This window comes from Acomys minous (genome assembly GCF_964271855.1).
Source record: "Acomys minous genome assembly, chromosome: 5".
NCBI lineage: Eukaryota > Metazoa > Chordata > Mammalia > Rodentia > Muridae > Acomys > Acomys minous.
Genome location: NC_140494.1, coordinates 51479504 through 51491872, shown reverse-complemented (window position 1 = coordinate 51491872; position 12369 = coordinate 51479504). Strand labels below are relative to the sequence as shown.

At 35.2% G+C, this 12369-nt stretch overlaps 1 pseudogene across 1 annotated transcript; it reads left to right on the top strand.

Moving 5' to 3' along the window:
• The first annotated feature begins 9293 nt into the window (after nt 1–9293).
• LOC311598361 (heat shock protein HSP 90-beta-like) lies at nt 9294–11373 on the top strand (annotated as a pseudogene). Its single transcript has one exon. The product of its transcript is annotated as a heat shock protein HSP 90-beta-like (transcript).
• The last annotated feature ends 996 nt before the right edge of the window (nt 11374–12369 follow it).

Here is a 12369-nt window from a genome sequence, read left to right as displayed (position 1 = left end):
CTTTGTTGGCTTCTAAAAAGTTCTTTGCTCCTTCACTTTTGGGGGCTGTTGTTGTTGTTGTTGTTGTTGTTGTTGTTGTTGTTGTTGTTTTGTAGAGTACTATTTGTTTGAGAACAGCTATCACTATATATCTCTGTACTTCCTGGAACTGGCTATCTGGACCAGGCTGTTTTCAAAATCATTGAGGCAGACTCATCTTCCTGAATAATGAAATTGAAGGCATGTGATTATCCGGCTTCAACATTATGTTGATTATTCTTTGATTTCATTAATAGAAAATTTGTTTAAATTTTTAGATTCACAAAGACAGTAATGACATCTTCCTCAACAGATATCAGGTCTTGTCAGAAATATAATAATGACAAATACAAGTGAACTTGGTTTCATACTTATGACCATGATTTCTTTTCTTTTAATCTTATTTTTATTAATTTATTATTATTGCATCTCAATGGTTATCCCATCCCTTGTATCCTCCCATTTCTCCCTACCTCCAATTTTCCCCTTACTCACCTCCCCTATGACTGTGACTGAGGGGGACTTCCTCCCCCTGTATATGCTCATAAGGTATCAAGTCGACCACATCCCCTGGCTGGGGAGACCTGGTGGCACTCAGAGGAAGTATAGAAGGCAACCATGATTTCTTATTTATTACTTTATATACTGCACCACAAATATGTTATGAAACTGTGCATATGGGCTTAAATGACTCAGAGTTATGCCCGTGTTCAGTCTAAAGGTTATATTATTGGAATTTTAAACAGTGGTACTAGAATTCACTTTATTATTAGAAAAATGATATTTGACAAGACAAGGCTTCATAATTAAATGAATCTTCATTTGTTTTTCCAAGATTTCTCTCATGCCAGGTAGCAAATTTTGCAAACATGTATCAATTATCTTGCATTTTCCAATACTGCGTGTGTAACACATATGACAGAGACGTTGTGCTTTCTTAGAGATACGATATGTTTAAACTATGTGGAAAAAATTGCATCTACTATAATGACTTCTTACCCCTGTGTTATATAGAATTTAATGCAATATTTTTAAAGAAGATGCCACACAGGAACTTTGACGTTCAGAGCTGTCATTGGCACAGAAAGAAGCCTACATACAGCAGCAGTAACACACTGTCTAAGAAGAAGAAAGTGGAAAGTAATAGAACGGGATATCTAATATCCTTTTTTATATTCATGTGTATGGACTCACACAGCTACACATTCAAGTGCACATTTAATACATATGTACACATAAAATTAATTTGCCCACAACATCAACCAAACAATTAAATATTTCACTTTATTTTGGGAGTGGTTGTCTTACATCTGTAGATTTGTCACAGTTTCTAATTGACCACAAATAACTTTTGTTTACAGTACGAAACTTAATTATGCTTTATTGGACACAGCATGTTTATACTCAAAGAATCCAAGTGCAAGCTTTTGTGTTTCAAGCTACACAGCCATCACTACTAACTGACCTTTTCATTTTTATCAATAGAAAAACAAACAAACAAACAAAAAAACCAAAAACAAAAGAGTCAAGCATCACATTAAAAGAAGAAAAAAGAAAATAGTGTTCTAAAGACAGTCTCCATTACTTTTAGTGTATGAAAGCCATGTAGCAACAGAAATGAGTGACTTTTCTCTGAGAAGACACAAGCAATTAATTGTGTTGTCAATATGAGAACGAAAAGGATTTGGTTTGCACATGTGATAAGTCTGTCTTAATTTTTTAGTTCATCAAACTCAAGGAGTGAGCAAAAGGCAAAGACTGTAACTTTAGCTGCCAAAGAAAGTGTGAATCATTTCTCTCAAGATTTTAAATATCTTTTTTTAGCTTGAAGCTATAAAGCTACCAAACTGAATGAAAACAGAATTAGGATGTAACAAGAAGACAAAATTTAACCAGCATATGTTAAAGTGCCTTTCTGAAACAGAAAAAAAGTTCATGAATAAATATTACTCAAGAAAAATAGATCCACGCAACACTTTATTCACATTGTATAGCTAGGCATTATTCTCTTAAAGCCATGATCGTTCTGCTAGGATAAAGATGTAGAAATTATCAAAAGAGTGAACTCTTAAAAGAAGGTTTTGTAAAATTTATTGATTAATGCATGTTTTGCAAAAATTGTCTTTCTAGCTTGAATCTATTATTACACACACATACAGAGACACACTGGGTTTAGTTTTCTGTTTTTTTTATTAGACTGATATTTCATAAATCACTTTCTCTCTTTCACACCCACACATATACTCACATACGCTTACATATATATGTGTTTATAATTGTAATAAAGAAAAAGAGGCCATGAATTTCAAAGAAAGTAAGGTGATTACACTGAAATGTTGGAGAGAGGATATACAAGCAAGAAATAATGTTATACTATCAAATATATATCATATGTCTTTTATAGTCCTCAAACATAATTTAGCATGTAATAATAACACTTTCAACTAAGAAAGTGGACTCATATACACACACAAATATATATGACATATATATGTGATATATCATATGTATCATATTAAATCAAACCTGAAAACTAAACACTTACATTGAGTTTTCAGTTATGATTTAATTTTAAGTATATGAGAATCTTTGTTTATTAAAAATATACTATATAAACAAATGGATATTTACCAACATAACAATATTTCATATGATTATGATTAGACAAAATAAATTCATGATGACTCTATGGACAAAGTTTACGAAACAAACACTAAAAATAAACATAATAATATTATTTATTATTTTGTAAAAGTTATATTTAATCTTTCACTAAAATTAAGATGTCATAGAATAATATTTGATAATTACACAGTTATCACTATGCCGGAGAAAATAAGACGAGTTAAAGGCATACGTGTGAACCCGAGAGAACAAGTAATCCCACAAGAGAAATAAATGCATATCTTAAATACGGCAAGGCACATGCAAGCAAATATGAAAGATGAACATCAGAAAGAGTGCTCTTTATTTTCAGGTCCCTGCACAGTGCTTCTTATAAAACAGGTTTTCCCTGACAGTCTCACACACATAAAAATAGCATCTTAACACTTTCCTTTATTGGCTGCTTTTCATTATTTGTATACTCTGTAAATTGCAGAAAGTCTCACATGAAGAATTAAATATATTTTAATATATTGTGTTTATTGCATATATACGTAGTTAATTATTATATCATAATCCCCAAATTAATGATTCCTTATAATTTTTGCAAAATTTTTGAATAAATTTATAAAAATTTAGATTATAGGGTAAAGAGATATTTTAAACAACAGAAGATTTACATTAGAAAGCAAATATTTCTTCCAGAGATAAAAGTGACTGAAAAAACATGTGTTTGTGTGTCTGTCCACATAAATGTACCCTAGATTGTAACCTTAGCACAGTGTTATCAGGCAAAACTTCCTGAACATCTGATGTTAAGAAATATAATTTTTCCCTTAAAGAAGCTTTTCAGTTTCATAAAGTCCAATTTGATCTTAAGGCCTGAGCTTTTGGTGTTCTCTTCAGGAAGTTGTCTCCTGTGCCAATGAGCTCAAGACTCTTCCTCAATTTTTCTTCTAACAGATTTAGTGTGTCTGGTTTTATGTTGAGGTCTTTAATCCATTTGGACTTCAGCTTTGTGTATAGTGATAGATATGGATCTATTTTCATTTTTCTACATGTAGCCATCCAGTTAAACCAGCACCATTTGTTGAAGATGTAATCTTTTTTCCATTTTATGAATTTAGCTTATCAAAAATCAAGTGTCCATAGGTGTGTGGGTTTATTTCTGGGTTTTCAACTTGATTCCACTGCTCAACCAGCCAATTTCTATGTCATACCATGCTGCCCTTAGTGCTGTAGCTCTATAGTACAGCTTGAGATATGGGATGGAGATTCCTCCAGAAGATCTTTTATTGTACAGAATCGTTTTAACAATCTGAGTTTTGTTTTTGTTTTTGTTTTTTATTTTCCACATGGAGTTGAGAATTGACCTTTCCAAGTCAGTAAAGAATTGTGTGAGTATTTTGATTGGAATTTCACTGAATCTGTAGATTGCTTTTGGAAGTTATTATTGGTCTTATTTAGAGAGAAAACAAGATTAGATTCAGCAATTTCTCTCTTTTTCTTTATTGTACATTCTTTGGTTTTGAGGGAGGGATTGAAAAGAAAGGAAGGGGAATATAGAAATATATAGAGAAGACAAAACAAATAGTATATTAGTGAATCTATTCCTCAACTTAATGCCTCAATTGTCACTCAGAAGGCTATTTTTAATATACTGGTATAGAATTTTGCATATAGATGCAAAATAAGGTTAATCCTAGATACTGGTATAGAATTCAAATGTAAGACTATACTCCACACACATTATATCTGTATTTCTACTCTAATATGAGGTATTGTACTCATATAATTCCATTATAATACAAGGTTTACTTCCAATACTTTGAATGTGCTCTGGTAGGCTGTTTAGGATAAATAAGTTACACAAGTTAATTGTTAGTTGATCAAATCATGGTTATATCAATTAGTAGTCTACTTTTATCACAAGAATATACATCTTAGGTACAGCAGATAGATATGATTCTATAAAAGATAAGGTAGGATAGTTAGATAAGGTCTTCAAAAACCTCAGAGTCATACAGAACTTTTGAGCATCAAAGAACCTCCTTATGAAGATGGCTTAAATGTGGCAAACAAGCCACTGGACAAAAAGGCCTATTTTTTACCACTGACAGAATTCTGCCTAAAAAATGGCAAGTTTGGATGCAGGCAGAGTCAATGGTCAAACTCTGCCAAGACGGGGAAAGCAAGTCTTCAGTATTTCCAGCCTCACAAATATGTCTGTCAGATATATTGGGCCAGAAGGCTGAAGAAGATGCTCCAATGTTATAGAGAGTTTTGGGTGACTATTCAGGTAGTAAACTGTCTCTGTCATCTTCTTTTTCAGAAAGCTACTAACCTGTACTCTTTGCATACTCAGGTACTCTAGTTTATTCCTTCTCCAGTCTCTGATGGGGTTCAACACCAGGTAGCTTAGTTTTACAATGAAGCTTACTTGTTTAGGGGTTAAGATGTTTTTAGGTCTAGATAGAGGTTTTAAGTTGATAATAAGAAGATGTGATGGAGATTGATTTACATTCAGAACTTTAGAAGCACCAAAATAGGAAAGATGTTTTCTTCAAGGCTGTAAATACAAATAGCCAAAACACTAAGACGAAAACATTTATATAATTACAGATATGTCATGATTCTTCTTTCTATAAGTAGTTTATTGTATATGTGTGTAATAATATAAATGTATATGTACAAAATAAAAATATTTAATTAATAAAAAAAAGAATTATTAACTTACAGTAGTACTATCTAACCTTCCCATTACTGTGATACTTCAGTACAGTTCATGTTGTGATGACCCCATGAAATTATTTTCCTTGATACTTCATAACTGTAATTTTGCTAGTGCTATGCATTTCATGTAAATATCTTTTATGTAGGATATTAGATATGCAATCCATGTGAAAAGTTCTTTCAACCCCCAAAGGGGTTCAACCCACAAGTTAGAATCCATCACATAGAGAAAACTACTAGAAGAGCCCAACTGTGCAAATTTATATGTAGTGACTCAAAATATAAAATGGAGAATAAAGAAGCATAAAACGTGAAACTCTTTGGCTTGAAGTTTAAAAAGAACACAAAACAATAAAAAAGTAATGACCACATGTTTATGCATTTGAAATGATTTTCCATAATCCCACATGGGGAAGTAAAGATAGAAATAAGTGACAGTGCCAAGAGATAATAAATCATTAGAAAATACACATTGACGAGTTCAAAAAAGGTTTATTACCTAAAGCTAAAATGACCTTCTTTAAGTCCTTTAAAAGTGTTTAATTGAAATAGAATTTCCCCATTTTCCCCATCGCTGTACTGGTTTTCACATTACATATTGGTTTTCAATTCCAATAGTCTTGAAAGCCTCTCTAAGCAGACTGACCTTAGTACTAAGTCCTTTGTAGAATGCAAAATAAGATCTCAGTAAAATACATACCTACTATACTGATATATAGGAAATGTCTCACTCTTTAGTTACACACCAGGCTACCTGGAACAAGAAACCCCAATTAACAGAAGTATGACTTTCTGAAGAGAAAAATAAATCCATGGCAAACCCAACAAATATGACCATTTAGCATCATGGTAGTGATGCCTAAGTGGAGAATAAAGAAAATATAATTAAAATGTACTAAAGGGGAGATGATTGTCACAGATTTTGATTCTGTCTTGTTTTGTTTTGTTTTTTCATGACATGGTTTTCCTGTGTAGCCTTGGCTGTCCTGGATTACCTTTGTAGAGTAAGCTAGCTTCAAATTCCCAGAGATCTCCCTGTCTCTTCCTCCCAGAATGGTGGGATTACAGGCATGTACCACTGCTCACATCTTGTCATATTTTTAAAGTAATCTTTGCATCAAAATAATGAAGCGCATTTTTCTTAACATTTTATTTGAAGATATTGCATATATATCAAACTATGTGGCTAAGAAGTAAAATTATTAAAGGCAAGCTATATATATATTGTGATGAAATTGGTAGGAAAGAAAGCGTAACCTCCTCTAAGATATGGAAATAGTTAAGAATTAAACATTATAAGCCCTACGAGATGGCTTAAAATAGGAGCTTTTCGTATTTGCCGACATTCTCTAGGTAGTGAGTGAGTCCTTATATTTCATGTTTGTTTTTACACAGACTCCTTCAGCCCAAAGATATTGTTCTGAAAAGACACCTCATATCCAATAGTCCACTTGACACTCACTCCTAATATAAAAACCTTTGGTACACATGTCTAATTTCCCCTCTTTTTTGTGCACCACAGAGAGACAGTTTTGTATGGCTGATATCCTTGGATCTAGCTTGTCTCTTCTTGTCACCAAGTTTTACCCATTTTTAGATGGATTTTATTATCATAGATTGGTGACATTTTTCTTGGACATGAATGATGACTGCCTACCTTGGTTCCTATTCTTGCTCATACTGATCAAATATCTACTGTCAGTATGATTCTCATCACACATGAAGCTCCTAAGAAGCTCTAGTCTGCACATGTGGTGTTAAGTGAGCAATAATATATACATCTTCAAATATATGACAATTTCAATATATGAAACATATAAGATTCATTATTGTCTTAATCGGTTTTGTAACTTTATTGAAATTTTTCCACATATGTAGCAAATATTTATTCAATTTGTGTATGTTTAATATATTTAATACTTTACTAAAATGATATTTTCTTTTTTCTTTAAATTTTCTTTTGCAATTTATTTACTTTATATTCTGATTATGGCCACTTCCTTTGTCTCCTCCTGGTTCTACCCTCCCTGCATTATGCCCCTTACCCCCTCTCCTAGTCCTCAGAAACTGGGAGCCCTCCTCCCCTTTCATTTAATCCAAGCCTATCAAGCCCCATCAAGACTGCCTGCATCCTCTACCTCTGTTGCCTGGTAAGGCTTCCTGCCAAGGTGAAGTAATCAACTAGTGGGCACTAGCATCCATATCAGAAGTAGCCCCTTCTGCTCACATTATGGGAGCCACAGGGAGACCGTTCTGCTTATAGACTACATCTGAGCAGGCTGTCTAGATCTTCACCTCCAGGTCCCCCTTCCCCCACCCCCTCCCACCAGGGCTAGATTCATCCTTTTATGGAGCTCCTGCCCCCTCCAGGTCCTTCTCTCCCAACTCTTCCATAAGACTCCCAGCACTCCAGCCCAAAGTTTGGGTAGAGTCTTTCAGAGGACCTCTATGGTAGGCTCCTGTCCTGTTCCTTCTCTTCAATTGCTTCCTGTGCCTATTCTATTTTCCCCTTCTGAATGAGAACTAAGCATTGTCCTTAGTTATCAGGGAAATGCAAATCAAAACAACTCTGAGAATCCATCTTACACTGCTCAGAATGGCTAAGATCAAAAACTGAATTGACAGCACATCCTGGCAAGGATGTGGAGAAAGGGGAACACTCCTCCACTGCTGGTGAGAGTGAAAGCATGTACAACTTTGAAAGTTAATCTGGCACTTTCTCGGATTATTAGGAATCCTAGTGCCTCAAGACCAAACTATACCACTCATGGACATATTCCAGAAACATGCTTCTGTTGCTCAACTATATTTATTCATAGCAGTTTTATTCCTAAAAGCCAGAATTTGGAAACAACCTAGATGTGTCTCAACCAAAAAATTGATAAAGAAACTGTGATACATTTACACAATGGAATACTACCCTGCTATTAAAAACAAGGAAACTTTGAAATATTCAGCCAAATGGATGGAACTAGAAATGATCATCCTGGCTGAGGTACCCAGAACCAGAAAGACATGCATGGTATAAATTAACTTATTAGTGGATATTGGCCACATATTATGGGATATCACACTACAATGCAGAGACTTAAAGAAGCTAAGTAACAAGGGGGACCTTGCAGAGGATATTTATTCAAATTTAAAAAGTAGTACTAATATATTTCTTCTCCACCATTTTAAATCTCTTATTGAAATGTCATTAATTAGAATTCATATTGACATGCTAATAAATAACCACACACTGTATTGTTTATGTTTTCTTTTTTTCTCCTTTATTAATTTATTCTTGTTACATCTCAAAGGTTATCCCATCCCTTGTATCCTCCCAATCTTCCCTCCCTCCCATTTTCCCCTTATTCCCCTCCCCTATTGTTTATGTTTTCATGTGTATGTTTACATCATAACTCAGATATAAGTGTCCCCATTCTAGTATGACTAGTTATTTATCAAATGGGCTTGAAGAGATCAGATGAAACTAGAAAAATAAAATTATATTAATGTAATTCATTCACAAATGTTAGATAATTTGTGACAATCTGTTATGTTCCTTTGGAGGCTTTTGCTAAGTTAGCTTCATGAAAAACATAGATCAATTTTAAGTTTTACAATATTAAGAAAACAAAATAAACATTTTAATTAACTTTTACAAAGAGTTTAATTCTCTTATCATTTTTTGTTAAATATCCATATGGCATTTAATGAGCACTAAAATTATACAAATATATTATTTTTTCAATTACTTACTGCTTACCTACCAATTCATCTGATATTACTTTCTATCAGATGCTTGCTACTCTACTCTTAAAATAAATTATTTTTAATAAAGATTACAACTAAAGCTCTCTTGAGTCAATCCTGTTCAGCTTAGGCTTGCCATGCTAGTCGAATGTAGTCCAGGCCCACCGTGCACTGTACTACTGCTTGGGTTTTCTGTCAAGATGCCTGAGAAAGGGCACTATGGGGAAGAAGAGGTGGAGACCTTTGCCTTTCAGGCAGAGATTACTCAGCTTATGTCCCTCATCATCAACACTTTCTATTCAAACAAGGAAATTTTTCTCTATGAATTGATCTCCAATGCTTCGGATGCTTTTGACAAGATTCAGTATGAGATCCTGACAGACCCTTTCAAGTTGGGCAGCAGCAAAGAGCTAAAAATTGACATCATCCCTAAACCTCAGGAATGCACTCTGACTTTGGTGAACACAGGCCTCATAAATAACTTGGGAACCATTGCTAAGTCTGGCAAAAATAGCATTCATGGAGGCTCTCCTGGCTGGTACAGACATCTTCATGACCAGGCGGTTTGGTGTTGGTTTCTACTCTGCTTATCTAGTGGCAGAGAAAGTGATTGTGATCACAAAACACAATAATGATAAGTGGTACACCTGGGTGTCTTCTGCTGGTGGGTTCTTCACAGTTTGTGCAGATCATGGTGAGCACTTTGGTCAAGGTACCAATGGGATCCTTCACCTCAAAGACCAGACAGAGTACATAGAAGAAAGAAGAATCAAGGAAGTGGTGAAGAAATACTCCCAGTTCATAGGCTATACCATCTTCCTCTATATTGAGGAATAACAGAAGGAGATCAGCAATGATGAGACAGAGGAAGAGAAAGTTGAGAAAGAGGAGCAAGATAAGGATGATGATGAGAAGCCTAAGATTGAAGATGTGGAAAGAAGACAAAGAAGATTAAGGAGAAATGAATTGATCGTGTAGACTTGAATAAGATAGAAGCCTATTTGGACCAGAAACCATGATGGCATCACTCACAAGGAATATGGTGAGTTCTATAAAAAGCCTCACCAATGATGGGGAAGACCATTTGGAAGTCAAGCACTTCTCCATAGAAGGTCAGTTGGAATTCAGGACATTACTTTTTATTTCTCTGTGAGCCTCCTTTGATCTTTTTTAGAACAACAAGAAGAACAACATCATCAAACTGTATGTCCAACATGGGTTCATCATGGATAGCTGCAATGAGCTGATGGCTGAGTACCCCAACTTTATTCATGGTGTGGTTGACTCTGAGGACATGCCCCTAAACATCTCCGAAGAAATGTTCCAGCAGAGCAAGATCCTGAAAATCATCCACAAAAGACATTGTCAAGAAGTGTCTTGAGTTCTTCTGAGTTGGCTGAAGACAAAGAGAACTACAAGAAACTTTATGAGGCATTCTCCAAGAATTTAAAGCTTAGGATCCATGAAGATTCAACTAACTGTCTAAGCCTCTCTGAGCTCCTCCGATATCACACCTCTCAGTCTGGAGATGAGATAACTTCATTGTCAGAGTATAGGTCTTGCATGAAGGAGACACAGAAGTCCATCTACTATATCACTGGTGAGAGCAAAGAGCAGGTGGCCAACTCCACCTTTGTGGAGCCTGTGTGGAAATGCAGTTTTGAGATAATGTATAAGACAGAGCAGTTCAAGGAGTTTGACAGAAAGAGCCTTGTCTCGGTGACTCAGGAAGACCTGCAGCTACCAGAGAATGAGGAAAAGAAGAAAACAGAAGCAAGCAAGGCAAAGTTTGAGAATCTCTGCAAGCTCATGAACGAGATCTTGGATAAGAAAGTTGAAATGGTGACAATCTCCAATAGGCTTGTCTCTTTGCTTATGTAACAAGCACCTGTGGCTGGACAACCAACATGGAGCCGATCATGAAGGTCCATGCACTGACAGACAACTCCACAATGGGCTATGTGATGCCCAAAAACCACCTAGATATCAATCTTGACAACCCCTTTGTGGAGACCCTGTGTAAGAAGGCTCAGGTGGACAAAAATGACACCAATCAAGGACCTGGTGGTGGTGCTGCTGTTTGAAATTGCTCTGATCTCCTCTCATTTCTCACTTGAAGAACTCCAAACCCACTCCAACCGCATCTACAGCTCAATTAAGCTAGGCTTGGGCATTGATGAAGACGTGGTGACAGCAGAAGAGTCCAGTGCTGCTGTTCCTGTTGAAATCCCCCCACTTGAGGACGATGAGGATGTTCTTCCCATGGACAAAGTATGCTGAAGATCCCCCAAGGAAGCCCATGCTCTCTATATAGTTCCCCTCTGGCTCCCCTACCAGCCTTGGCCTACTTGGTTCTCTGTTCATGTCAAGAAGAATCTCTTCTGTCCTGTTCTTGTACCTTAAGGCAGGAAAATCCCCTTCCACAGGATATCATGGTTGGGTATTGTGTATTGTTATTTTTCTTGTTTGTTTTATTTTCTTCTGAAATTAAAAGAACGCAAAATAAAGAAGATGCAGTTAAAAAATTGCAACTAAACTTTGCTTTTAAAATATCTTAAAAGAAAACCTTTATTGGATACTTGTTAAATGTAGCTTGAAGAAAACTAAAACTTTAGCTCCCAGGCTGTTGGAAATGTTGATTGTATGCAATGTTGTCTTGGAAGGAACTATTAGATAAGACAATAATGTGGAATACTGCAATGACATCATATGTGGAAAAGAGGAATGAACATTTCAGATATGATTTAATATTTGCATTTATTTTTAAGAGGTACCACACTATTGTTAAGTTTTTATAGTAGAAACACTAGCATTTTTTTTTTAAATAAACCAGTTGGTGATAATGGAGGTAACTGTTGCCAGGTCAACATGGAGCTAATTTTCCATTTTTTGGAAGAACAGATGGTGTAGATGGATTCAAATCTGGCTTCATGGAGGGAAAAAATGGTTTAGTTTGGCACATTCATTTCAGAAAATATTCTGTATCAGCCAGGGCCATTCTGCCATTTTGAGAATATCCTCCCATGGATAAGACTGATTAAAGATTATTATGAAAATTTGTATAATCTGTTTGCAGCATCTAGATGTCTCCCATTGGTAAGATCCACTAAGTGGCCAGCTGGTTTAGTGAAACAATTTTCTGAAAACTTTTATTTTACTCAACACAGTGGAAGTTTAAGAAATAAGAAAACAAAGATCACATAATGAAATGAAGTACAGATACTTTCTACTGAGTAATTCTTGTAAAAGTTTCCTGTGCAGAGTAATAATAAAGGA